General features: G+C 42.6%; 1 protein-coding gene across 2 annotated transcripts in view; it reads left to right on the top strand.

Moving 5' to 3' along the window:
- Nucleotides 1-13,375, top strand: part of cep44 (centrosomal protein 44) — a 74,368-nt gene that overhangs the window by 37,689 nt on the left and 23,304 nt on the right. The window lies entirely within an intron of this gene.

Raw genomic sequence — 13,375 nt, 5'->3', positions numbered from 1 at the left:
TTATTGCATTAAAATAAATAAGACCAAACATTTTTTGACATACTTTATTTGTATTGGTACAGCCTTTTTGATCTGTCAATGAGTATAGATGACATTGAAAAGCAGAATCCTGTGTTTTGTGGTCTTCTTTAAATCAATGCAAATTGAACTTTCTCTATATGATTTTTCATGCACACATTCAGTGGTCTTGCTAGTTGTGAGTTAGAAGTTACAATAAAACAGTAGCATTACATTATGTTTTAGCAACATTGTGGAAGAGGATTTTGGGGATTTTGAAACTGAAAATGAAGGAACTTCATAGCATGCTTTTGTTACCTCCAGAGTTTTGTATTCTTTGCTGGTCTTTCACCTTTTACAATTTATCAACTTAAATTCATCCAGAGAGCTCATAACTAATTTATGTCAAGACCCTCTTCACCTTTTGCCTCCATATTTGCTGAACTATGCTGGCAATTTAGACACTTGAGAACGAGCTGATCAGTGTTAAGAGTGAGAAATATCCATTTTCTACTAACTTTTAGTTTATAGTAAACAATACAAAAGGTTAATGTCAGCTAAGTTAAAAGTAGGCAGGGCATCTTGACAGAATGCATATCCTGTGGCATTTGAGAATTGTGAACACTTGGCTGTCCTAGACATATTGCTGTGCAGGAAGTGTCAGCAGCTCCCAGGAGCTACAAGTTTCAGAACTTGTTTCAGCAGCTGGAATCACTGAGTTATATATGTGAACAAAGTTAAAAATCACACACCAGGTTATAGTTCAACAGGTTTAGTTGGAGACTCCAGCTTCTGAAGCGCTGCTTCTCAAAACGAGAATTTATAGCAAAAGATGACAGTGTTATGCAGCTGAAATGATATATTGAAGAAACTTAGGTAAAGTCTTTCATCTTTTAGAATGGGTTTGTTCGTTTCGGTTCTTTAATATGTAAATCCCAGAACTACTTATAAGTCACATCCTCAAGATACTTCAAGGTTTTCTAACAAAAGGTGCCATCTCAGCTCAGAAAGTGCATTTAAGGTAGCTCAGCAGGGGTGTGGGAACCCAGGAATAATATTGGAGAATAAAACTAGGGCTGCATTTATGTGAATGCATAAATTACAGTTAATGCGATTGATGAGTTACCGGCTCAGATTGCCCTGTGGAATTATAATATTATGGATATAACAGAAATCTGGCTCAAGGAAGAGCTTCAATTAATCCTGGTTATAAGGTGCTCAAAAAGATAAGGGAAGAAAGAAGGAGGGATGGTGCCTTTGGGTAAGGAGAGCATAACAGTGATGGACAATGAGGGTGTCCCAAAGGTTCCAAGGACAAAATCAAATTGGCTGGAGTGAAAGAACACAAAGGGTGCAATTAAATTACTCTATGTAATCCATAGACCATCTGTTAGTGGAAACGATAGAGCGGAACGAATCTACAATAAAAGTATAATTAGGTGCACCCATCTTAAAATAGTTATAATAGGGGATTTTAATTACCTGAATACAGACTGAAATGATGGTAGTATAAACAACAGCTTAGGACAAACATTCTTAGATTGTGTTCAGGAGAATTTTCTCCTGTAGTATTTGTCAATTCCAGCAAGAAATAAGATGCTGTTGACCTGATTCTTGGGAATGAGATGGGTCAAGGCAGAACAAGTGTCCATGGAGAAATGTGTCACAAGGTTTAGGATGATGGTGAAAAATGACAATGAACAATTTTGTACAGTAAGAATAAAGGGGAGGTGATGGCCTAGTGGTATTACTGCTAGAGTAATATTCTGGAGACACAGGTAATGTTCTGGGGATCTGGGTTCAAATCCTACCATGGTGGAATTTGAATTCATTACAAATCTGAAATTTTAATCTGGAAGTCTCATGATGACCATGAAACCATTGTTGAATACCAGGAAAAACCATCTGGTTCACTAATGTCCTTTTGAGAAGGAAACTGCCATCCATACCTGGTCTGAACTCCATGTGACTCCAGTCCTGTAGTAATGTGGTTCACTCTCAACTGCCCTCTGGGCAATTAGAACAGGCAATGAATGTCAGCCTAACCAACTACTCAACTTATCGGACCATACCCTTCGACCGGAAGAGACTGAAGTCCTGAGTAGGGGTCTCAACTTCTGCCCCACCACCAAAAAGGACCCGTTGGTTCTGGCAACAGACATGGAGGAGTTCATCAGGTGAATGAGACTGTGGGAATTCTTTCAAGGTGCCAGCAGTGATCCCAATGAGTCCACTGATGAACTGGAACAGTCATCACAGGGATCTGTAGAGGAGCGACCAAAGAAGGTGTCAACTTGGACCCCACAGGAGGGCCTTTGCCCTGGGCTTAACATATATGCTCAAACTGTCAGGAGATATATAAATGCCAGATTCATCAGCCATAACCACAAGGTAGAGCAAAACATCATCTCTTCACAACGCAATGCCATCCAGGCTCTCAAAACCAATCACAACATTGTCACCAAACTAGCAGATAAAGGAGGAGCCATTGTCATTCAAAATAGAACAGATTACTGCAAGGAAGTGTACCGACAACTGAACAACCAGGAACACTACAGGCAACTACCAGCTGAACCGACCAAAGAACACGCCTGTGAATTAAACACATTGATCAGAACTTTGAATCCAATCCTTCAGAGTTCCCTACATGCCCTCATCCCATGTACTTCTCGTGTAGGTGACTTTTACTGCCTTCCAAAGGTACACAAAGCCAACACACCAGGACGTGGGACCCTATGTGAGAATCTCTCTAGCTATGTTGAAGGCATCTTGAAACCTATTGTACAGGGGAACCCCATCTTCTGTCGCGACACTACGGATTTCTTACAGAAACTCAGCACCCACGGACCAGTCGAAACGGGAGCATTCCTCGTCACAATGGACATTTCCGCACTCTACACCAGCATCCCCCCACAATGATGGCATCACGGCAACAGCCTCAGTACTCAACATCAACAACTGCCACTCTCCAAACACCATCCTACAACTGATCCGCTTTATCCTTGATCACAACATCTTCACCTTTGACAACCAGTTCTTCATCCAGACACAGGGAACAGCCATGTGGACCAAATTTGCACCCCAATATGCCAACATTTTTATGCACAGGTTCAAACAAGACTTCTTGTCTCTGCAGGATCTCCAACCAACATTATGCACCAGGTACATTGACGACATTTTCTTCCTCTGGACCCATGGTGAGGAGTCACTGATAAAACTACACAGTGACATCAACAAGTTTCATCCCACCATCAAGCTCACCATGGACTACTCTCGACTATCTGTCTCATTCTTGGACACCTGCATCTCCATCAAGGATGGACACCTCAGCACCACACTCTACCGCAAACCCACAGACAACCTCACAATGCTACACTTCTCCAGCTTCCACCCAAAACATATTAAAACAGCCATCCCCTATGTACAAACCCTACGTGTATACCGGATCTGCTCAGATGAGGAGAAACGTGACGGACACCTGGAAGTACTCAGGGATGCCCTCACAAGAACAGGGTACGATGCCCAACTCATCAACTGCTGGTTCCGATGTGCCACAGCAATGAACCGTAATGACTTCCTCATGAGACAGACACGTGCTGCAACCGACAGGGTACCCTTCGTTGTTCAGTATTTCCCAGGAGCTGAAAACTGCGCCATGTTCTTCGTAACCTGCAACATATTATCAATGAGGATGAGCACCTCACCAAGACCTTCCCCAGACCTCCACTACTTGCCTTTAAACAACTGCCAAACCTCAAACAGATCATTGTTCGTAGCAAGCTGCCCAGCTCTCAGGACAACTCCATACAATCCTGTCATGGTAGGCGCTGCAAGACGTGTCAGAGTGTGGACGTAGATACCACCATTACGCAAGGGGACACCTCCCACCTTGTACATGGCAGGTACTCATGTGACTCAGCCAACGTTGTCTATCTTATACGTTGTAGGCAAGGATGTCCTGAGGCATGGTACGTTGGGGAAACTGAGCAAAGGCTATGACAGTGGATGAATGGGCACTGCACAACAATCAACAGACAGGAGTGTTCCCCCCCAGTTGGGGAACAGGAGCAGGAAAATCAACATTTCGGACATAAGCCCTTCAGCAGGAATGGTGCTTTTCCACCACCATACTGTCAGACACATTTAAAGTGTTTGACAAAAGGAGCAAATGCATGGTGAAAAAAAAACCTTATTCTCTGTGGCCTTGCTGTTAAATTTTGTTGATTGAAGTCCCTGTGATGAACTACTTTAAAGGTACTTTATAAATGCATGATGTTAGGTAGATTGTAAATTCCGCCAGTATTGATCTTGTTAGCGCAGTTTGATGTGTCAACACTGAAAAATTGTTATAATGTTTTAGCAGACAATAATATTCAAAAGAAGGAGATGTAGAATGGGATGAAGTAGCTAGTACAGCCATCTAATTAAATATTTACATTAACTATAAACATTTTAGAATGTCAAGTCTACACCCCCAAAGCGTAGACAATCTGTGCCTCCCTTTTGCGAGACTTGTATATTATGAAAAGTTCAAAGTTGAATATAGTTTTTGTGATCCTTACAGTGCAAACATGCTAAATTTGTATTTTAGTTATTTTCAAATTATTTTTAAAACAAAATCTCATAAGTGAGAATGACAGAATGCCACACATACTGAAAAATATTCTGATCATCCTGTCACCTCAGTTTAGCAACAGAACTGTTTTGGATAAATTTATGAGTCAGTGCATTTTTGGAAGTTTAAGACCTCGGTGACAAAAAATACTTGGACATAAAAACTTTTGTGTTTGTTTGATCACTGTAAGAAAATGTGTAATTTTTACTTTATTTAATGTTATGAACTCTAATTAGAGTGTATAGGCGACAGACTTGAGGTGGGTTAGGGCATAGACAGTAAACAGCTAGCACACTATTTTTGCGAAGTATTTTGCATGCTTCTGGATGGTGCACCTTATCATTTCTATCATATTATGTTTTCCTGGACTGTTTAATCTTTTTGTAAAATACCATTGTAAAAATTCACAAAATCATTATCCACTCTTCCATCACCCAAGCACCTAGTTCCATTCCTATAGTCCCTTTCTATTTAAGTCCATCAATAGTCCTTTCATCTTGTCCCTTTCCACCTTACAGGGCTGCAAAAACATTTTAGATTAGACATTAATTTACTTGTATTCCTTTCAGTTGATAGCATAAGATATTCACTTTACATCTTGGGGACTCCCATGCCTTGTGGAGATCAAATGCAGATTGTGTGATTGTTTGTTTTATTGAACATTTCTACTGAGTCTGGAAGCATGAGCTTCAGGTTATTTTTTAATTTTAATTTTCTGCCTCAGTCTCACTCTGATTTCTCTTTATTTGACCTTCCACATTGTTCCAATGAAGCTGGAGGAACAGCAACTTTCTTTGCACTTACTTTAGTTTTCTGAATTCAACATCGACATTTTCAGATCATTACCTGTTTCCCCTTTGTTTTCAGGCAACAGGTAAAGTACTAATAGTGCTTCTGTTAAATACATCTTCTGTTTCTTCACAAGACCTATTAAAACTCTTCAATTCTCTTGTTTCTTTCCTCTCCTTCATTCTTCCCGTCTCTCTTGATTCATTTAAAACCAGTTAAAGATTAGATTACTTACAGTGTGGAAACAGGCCCTTCGGCCCAACAAGTCCACACCGACCCGCCGAAGCGCAACCCACCCATACCCCTACATGTACCCCTTTTTACCTAACACTACGGACAATTTAGCATGGCCAATTCACCTGACCTGCACAGCTTTGGACTGTGGGAGGAAACTGGAGCACCCGGAGGAAACCCATGCAGACACGGGGAGAATGTGCAAACTTCACACAATCAGTCGCCTGAGTCGGGAATTGAACCCGGGTCTCTGGCGCTATGAGGCAGCAGTGCAAACTACCAAGTTATATTTGTAGCATTTACAACAGTTCTGATGAAATGTCACAACCTAAAATGTTAACTCTGTTTCTCCTTTCACAAATGCTGTTTAACCTCATGAACACTTTGTTTACAGCCCTTAATAAATCTTACTGGTGATTTCTAGACTTTCTTGCTTTTTATTCTTACAGCCCCAGTCTATTTAAATCTGTTTCTTGCTATTGTACTTTGCAATGCATGCTATGAAAAATGAAATGTAGGCAAATAATCTGATTTTCTTTCAGTGCATGTAATGTACTGTATATATTTTAAAATATAAGTAGCATTATTCACATTAAATAATTTTATAAAGACAGGTTCACGAAAATCAAACTTTTTAGTAGAAATTTGCTTCATTGTATTTAAGATATAGAATCATATGAAAAAGAAAGAACAGTACAGTGCAGGAACTGACCTTTCAGCCCACCAAGTCTGTGTGGACACACGCCTTTCTAAACTAAAAACCCTTTGCGTGTACGGTATCTGTCTCCCTCTATTTCCTGCCAATTCATATTTAGGTAAAAACAATGACTGCAGATGCTGGAAACCAGATTCTGAATTAGTGGTGCTGGAAGAGCACAGCAGTTCAGGCAGCATCCAAGGACCAGCGAAATCGACGTTTCGGGCAAAAGCCTTTCATCAGGAATAAAGACAGAGAGCCTGAAGCGTGGAGAGATAAACTAGAGGAGGGTGGGGATGGGGAGAAAGTAGCATGGAGTACAATGGGTGAGTGGGGGAGGGGATGAAGGTGATAGGTCAGGGAGGAGAGGGTGGAGTGGATAGGTGAAAAAGGAGATAGATAGGTAGGACAAGTCCGGACAAGTCATGGGGACAGTTCTGAGCTGGAAGTTTGGAACGAGGGTGAGGTGTGGGAAGGGGAAATGAGGAAACTGTTGAAGTCTACATTGATGCCCTGGGGTTGAAGTGTTCTGAGGCGGAAGATGAGGGGTTGTTCCTCCAGACATCTGGTGGTGAGGGAGCGGCGGTGAAGCAGACCCAGGACCTCCATATCCTCGGCAGAATGGGAGGGGGAGTTGAAATGTTGGGCCACGGGGCGGTGTGGTTGATTGGTGCGGGTGTCCAGGAGATGTTCCCTAAAGCGCTCTGCTAGGAGGCGCCCAGTCTCCCCAATGTAAAGGAGACCGCATCAGGAGCAACAGTTACAATAAATGATATGGATGGATATGCAGGTAAAATTTGATGGATGTGGAAGGCTCCTTTAGGGTCTTGGATAGAGGTGAGGGAGGAGGTGTGGGCGCAGGTTTTACAGTTCCTGCGGTGGCAGGGGAAGGTGCCAGGATGGGAGGGTGGGTTGTAGTGGGGAGTGGACCTGACCAGGTAGTCACGGAGGGAACGGTCTTTGCGGAAAGGGGTGGGGAGGGAAATATATCCCTGGTGGTGGGGTCTTTTTGGAGGTGGCGGAAATGTCAGCGGATGATTTGGTTTATGCGAAGGTTAGTAGAGTGGAAGGTGAGGACCGGGGCATTCTGTCCTTGTTACGGTTGGAGGGGTGGGGTCTGAGGGCGGAGGTGCGGGATGTGGACGAGATGCGTTGGAGTGCATCTTTAACCACGTGGGAAGGGAAATTGCAGTCTCTAAAGAAGGAGGCCATCTGGTGTGTTCTGTGGTGGAACTGGTCCTCCTGGGAGCAGATACGGCAGAGGCGGAGGAATTGGGAATAGGGGATGGCATTTTTGCAAGAGGTAGGGTGGGAAGAGGTGTAATCCAGGTAGCTGTGGGAGTCGGTGGGTCTGTAAAAAATGTCAGTGTCAAGTTGGTCGTCATTAATGGAGATAGAGAGGTCCATGAAGGGGTGGGAGGTGTCAGAGATGGTCCAGGTAAATTTAAGGTCAGGGTGGAATGTGCTGGTGAAGTTGATGAATTGCTCAACCTCCTCGCAGGAGCACGAGGTGGCGCCAATGCAGTCATCAATGTCGATGAGGAAGAGGTGGGGAGTGGTGCCAGTGTAATTATGGAAGATCAACTGTTCTACATAGCCAACAAAGAGACAGGCATAGTTGGGGCCCATACGTGTGCCCATGGCTACCCCTTTGGTCTGGAGGAGGTGGGAGGATTCAAAGGAGAAATTGTTAAGGGTGAGGACCAGTTCGGCCAAACGAATGAGAGTGTCGGTGGAAGGGTACTGTTGGGGACGTCTGGAGAGGAAGAAACTGAGGGCTTGGAGGCCCTGGTCATGGCAGATGGAACTTGTGTTGCTGCTTCCAGGGATCTGTGGATCTATACGCCTCAATCCCTATCCATGTTGATTTCTACTAAGGGTTCTGCCATTTATTGTATACTTCTCTCTTGGATTACATCTCTCAAAATGCATCACCTAACATTTGTTTGGATGAAACTCCATTTGCCATTTCTCCATCCAAGTCTCCAGCCTGTCTATATCCTCTGGCAGTCATCCTTGCTGTCTGCAACTGTCCTGATCTTTGAATCATCTGCAAACATACTAATGAGTTCACCTACATTCTTCTCCAATGCCTCCTTTTTCTTTTTGACTGGACTCTCAATTTCTTTTGTCATCTAAGGTTCCTGAATCTTGCCATCCTTATCCTTCATTTTCACAGGAACATGTTGGTCGTGAACGCCATGGAATCCCTACAATGTGGAAACAGGCCATTCCGCTGAACAAGTTCACACTGACACTGAAGAGCAGTACACCCAGACCCCACCTTGCATTTCCCATGGCTAATGCACCTAACCTACACATCCTTGAATGCTATGGATAATTTAGCATGGCCAATCAACCTAACCTGCATATTTTTGGACTCTTATCAATTGGCCTTTAAAAGATCCTCACATGCCAGGTATGAATTTTCCCTCAAATAACTGCTCCCAACCTACATTCCTAAGTTCCTGCTTAATATTGTCGCAGTTAGCCTTCCTCAATTTAATAAGGTCGGCCGAAGACGACTCTTGTACTTATCTCTAAGTAACTTAAAACTTTTGTAATTATGGTCACTGTTCCCAAACTGCTCCTCCATTGAAATTTTGATCACCTGGCCAGACTCATTCCCTAATATCAGGTCTACTTTGGCTTTTTCCCTGGTTGAAAGTGAGGACTGCAGATGCAATTACATATTAATGAATCAAAACCTGCAACCCATTCTAAGTGTTTAAAGACTTAACAACCATCTAGGTTTGTTCAATACATTGCATCAGTTATATGGCACTTTGACCTTTTACTATAAATTCTGTGTCCTGTGATCCTGCCTACTAGCTACCTAGTGAAGGAGCCACACTCCAAAAGCTTGTACTTCCAAATTGACTATAATCTGGTGTTGTATGATTTTTAACTTTGTCCACCCTAGTCCAGCAGATTTCGGGCAAACCAAAGAGTGTCTTTCACTAAGTGGATGGTCCTCCAGACGCAGTTGATGTTTGTCTCCGTGTGCATCCCAAAGAACAAACCACAGAGCACAAAGTCCTGCGTCATATAGCTGCTCGAGCCAACCTTAACTTTCTTCAGACTTCCTTTGCAAAGGCACATTCCAGAAGGAGATGTGTGACATTCTCATCCCCTCTGCAGCCGCTTCGAGGTCAGCATGCGATGGCACAGACTGACTGGGCATACAGAAAGGATCTCATAGGTAGTTCCTTTCTCACCACCAGCTAGGCAATCTCTTGGTGCTTGTTGGAAAGCTCTGGTGATGAGGCATTCTGCCAAATGACTTTGACAATCTGTGGCTCTAGAAGGCAGCACAGTGGCTCAGTGGTTAGAACTGCTGCTTCACAGCGCCAGTGACTTAAGTTCAGTTCCAGCCTCAGGTGACTATCTGTGTGGAATGTGCACATTCTCCCTATGTCTGTATGGGTTTCCTCCCACAGTCACAAAGGTGTGGAGGTTAGGTGGATTGGCCATGCTAAATTTATATATTGGAAGTATAAATCTTTGCTTCTATAAGGGAACCATGCGACAGGATCTATCTTCTCCTTTTCCCACAGGGTCTCGAGAACGCTATATGCTGACCACTGATATCCCCTGCCAAGTAAGTATCTTTTCAGGCACTATTCACTCAGCATGAAAACCTGTTTCCTGAGCAGTCAAGCCTATGTTTATGATCCCCATTTCAGTTGTGACTGAGCAGACTTTTCCCAGAATCTCCGCAGTCACTTCTCACCAGCACCCTCTGTTGAATGTGCCACCTCCTGAAGAGCATCAGGTTCTCTGCGATCTCCTTCTCAATCATGGTGACTGAACCGATTTCTTCCAGAATCCTGTTCAGTTGCTTTTCACCAGCATCCTTTGTTGACAGAGGGTGGCCATTCATTCAACATACAGGGTGGCAATTTGCCTATCAGTTCGTTGGACAGGTTTTTTTAAAAGAATCAGCAATTAAATTCATTCCACTGCTGTTCCTTGTAGCCTGCACATTTTTCCTATATGTATATTATATTTATATAGGTTTCCTTTTTGTAAGTTGCTTTCAAATTGCCTGCATTCACCTTTTTGTGTAATGCATTCCAAATCACGAAAGCTGACCAAGTAAGGTAAATTCTGCTGAAATTGCTGCTGGCTTTTTTTTTTCTTTGCCATTGATTTTTCCTTTTTGCAATGCATTTGTTGTGGCTATGTCAAGGACAGACACCATGAAAGTTAAAAAGCACTGAGTGCTGCCTACTGGGGAAGTGTGAGAGCCAAAGTGTTTCCAAATGCTTTGTTGGCCTGCTTGTATCAGAAATCCGATCCAACTTGTATTACCCAAAATATTATAATAATTAATCTCCTGTGGTGTTGCACAAAGAGAATTAAGACCAAGTGCAATCTGCAGGCAAAGTAGAGCTGTGGCTGATAATTGTATCACAGCTCGAAATCACAATTCAGCACTAAAATCAATTCATAAACATCACTGTATAATCTTGCTATTCAGAACTTGAATGACTGAGGAACAGATTATCAGAGCATATATAAAACATATTTTTGAATAAAATTTTAATTGATAATGTATTATTCAAAGTATATTAAATTTTTACACATAGAGGAATGCCTAAGTACACAGAAAATGAGCAATTAATGCTTATAAATTAGCAGTATTAAGTTTGTTCTGATCCAGCAGAAAACACCTCGGTATTGCAAAGAAAACAATGATCAATAGACAGAATCACAGAAGCTGAACTTTTGCACCAATCTTAAAGCAGACAAGCCAAGTGGGACGATCCATGTCGGCCACCTACAGAGCTCCTCAGCATCAAAGCCAGTGCAATTAACTCCATGTCATAACAAGAAATGGCTGGAGGCATGGGATACTGCAATGCCCTGTTAACATTGTACTGAGGACATGTTCTCCAGAATTATCCTGCTCCTGTCAAACGTTTCCAGTAGAGTGGCAACACTGGCATTGATCCAACAATTTGGGAAATTGTCCAGTTGTTTTCCATTCACATATAGCATGGACAAGACTACAACAGGATCTTGATCAGATGGGCTAATGGGCTGAGGAGTGGCACATGGAGTTTAATTTAGATAAATGTGCGATGCTGCATTTTGGAAAGGCAAATCAGGGCAGCACTTATACACATAATGGTAAGGTCCTGGAGAGTGTTGCTAAAGAAAGAGACCTTGGAGTGCAGGTTCATAGTTTCTTGAGTCTCCAGTAGATAGGATAGTGAAGAAGGAGTTTAGTATGCTTTCCTTTATTGGTCAGAGCATTGAGAATAGGAGTTTGGAGGTCATGTTGGGGCTGTACAGGACATTGGTTTAGGCCACTTTTGGAATGCTGTGTGCAATTCTGGTCTCCTTCCTGTTGGAAGGATGTTATGAAACTTGAAAGTATTCAGAAAAGATTTACAAGGATGGTGCCAAGTTTGGAGGGCTTGAGCTATAGGGAAAGGCTGAATAGGCTGGGGCTGTTTTTCCTGAAGCGACATTGGCTGAGGGGTGACCTTCTAGAGGTGTATAAAATCATGAGGGGCATGGATAGGGTAAATAGACAAAGTTTTTTTCCCTGGGTTAGAGGAGTCCAAAACTAGAGGGCATAGGTTTAGCGTGAGAGTGCAAAGATTTAAGAAGGAGCTAAAGGAAAACTTTTTCACTCCAAATAGTGGTGTGGAATGACTTGTCAGCAGAAATGGTGGAGGCTGGTACAATTACAGCATTTAAAAGATATCTGGATGGGTACATGAGTAGGAAAGTTTAGAGGGATGTGGACTGAGTGCTGGCAAATGGGACTAGATTAATTTAGGATATCTGATCGACATGGGTGAGTTGGACCGAAGGGTCTATTTCCATGCTGTATATCTCTATGACTCTTATGACAATTCTAATCTGGCCATTTACTGCCCCATCTGTCTAATCTCAAGCATCAGTACAACGATGTAGGGTAGTGTTATTAAGCAACACTTGTTTAGCATTAATCTGTTCACAGTTGCTCAGTTTGGGTTCCACCAGGGCCTGACTTTAGTACAACTTTGATTCCAACATGGATACAAGGGGTGGATTCTCGAGGTGAGGTGAAAATGACTGCCAGTGACATCAAGGTAGAATTGACCAGCTGTATGACAAGAGTTTGATCATTAGGACTATATTCAATGGACTTTAGCAGAATGAGAGGAGAGTTTCATAGAAACTTATAAAATTCTAACAGGACTAGATAGGATAAACACAGGATGCATGCTCCCAATAATCAGAGAGTCCAGAACCAGGGGTCACAGTTTATGGTTGTAGGGTTGTCCATTTACTGCTAAGCTCAAGGAAAATTTATTTATGAAAAGACTGGTGAGCCTCTGGAATTCTCAGTTACAGAAAGCAATTGAGGCAAAACACTGAATATTTTCAAGAAAAAGTTAGATATAGTTCTTAAGGCTAAAGGAAAGAAATGGGAACAGGATATTGAAAACATAGAACTAGAACGTGCAACAGCACGGGAATAGGCCTTTCAGCCTACCCTGTCTATAGTGACCATGATGCCATTTCAAACTAATCTAATCCACCTGCACATGCCCCATATCCCTCTATTCCCTGCCTGTTCCTGTGTTTCTCTAAATGGCTCTTAAACTTTGCTACTGTACTTGCTTCAACCACCTCCCTTGGCAGCACATTCCATATGCCTACCACCCTCTTTGTATCTGTATGTGCCTCTCCTATTTCCTTTAAACTTCACCCCTTTCACTTTAAACCTATGCCCCCTAATATTTGACACTTCCACACTGGCGAAAAATACTTGCCTTTCGTAGTTTGATATACTTCTGTTAGGTCATTCCTTAGCTTTTGGAGCTCTCGCAAAACCAATCCAAGTTTGTCCAACCTCTCCTTATAGCTAATACAGAGTCGCGAGTGTGGTGCTGGAAACGCAAAACAGGTCAGGCAGCATCCGAGGAGTAGGAGAATCGACGTTTCGGGCAAGAGCCCTTCATCAGGAATTCCTGATGAATGGCTCTTGCCAGAAACGTCAATTCTCTTGCTCCTTGGATGCTGCCTGACCTGCTGTGATT

This window comes from Chiloscyllium plagiosum, unplaced genomic scaffold (assembly GCF_037043375.1).
Source record: "Chiloscyllium plagiosum isolate Xiang-an unplaced genomic scaffold, Cpla_swu_hap1 HiC_scaffold_2, whole genome shotgun sequence".
Classification (NCBI taxonomy): Eukaryota; Metazoa; Chordata; class Chondrichthyes; order Orectolobiformes; family Hemiscylliidae; genus Chiloscyllium; species Chiloscyllium plagiosum.
The sequence above is the reverse complement of the archived record's forward strand: the minus strand, read 5'-3'. Positions and strand labels throughout refer to the sequence as shown.